Raw genomic sequence first — 746 nt, 5'->3', positions numbered from 1 at the left:
CTTCTGTAAAATGCCCGGGTCTGGTGTGTCCCCAGCTTTACATACCAGCAATAAGGCATGTAATGAGGCATGTAGGTTTACAATAAAGGCATGTCATGAAAACATGCTTTATGTAACGATGTCATTCTCATGTTGATGAGGGGGGAGGGGGGAACCAGGGGAAGTAAAATCTATGCAGATTGAACGTCATCTGTAATAAACTGATTCCTGTATAAGCCGAGGCGTCCTCTGATCTTTTCTTGCCACCTTCCAGTGGATGGAGGAGAATCATTACACTTCACACATGCACTCACTGCATCCTGTCTGGTGCTACAAAATCAATGTTTAATGGAGATTGCGGTATATAATGAATGGCACTTGAACCCGTCTGTGCAGGGAAGGAGCACGCGCTGATTTACAAGCACAGGAAGACAAAGATTTAAAGGGGAACAGCCAGGAAAATCTACCCCCCCCCGCTGGGCAATCCTCACCAAGAGACAATGGAGCTAACGTGTGCTATCAGGAACATTCCTTGTTGCCCGTAGCAACCGATCCACATCCATCCGTAACTTAGCAAGAATGGTTGCTGATGTTTTCTATTCATAACTCGCACAACAGGTACAGTATGTCAGACTCAAATAGGAAACAGTGTGCCGAATGGAGTGAACTTGCAAAGTGCCACATTATGTCCCCTAAGGGCCACACCTACTCGCTTCTAGAAAAAGATGGTAATTAATGTGATATTAATAATTGCAACATTGTATCCG

This window comes from Nanorana parkeri, unplaced genomic scaffold (assembly GCF_000935625.1).
Source record: "Nanorana parkeri isolate BGI_ZX_2015 unplaced genomic scaffold, ASM93562v1 scaffold3213, whole genome shotgun sequence".
NCBI classification, from domain to species: Eukaryota; Metazoa; Chordata; class Amphibia; order Anura; family Dicroglossidae; genus Nanorana; species Nanorana parkeri.
This window is presented reverse-complemented; position numbering follows the sequence as displayed.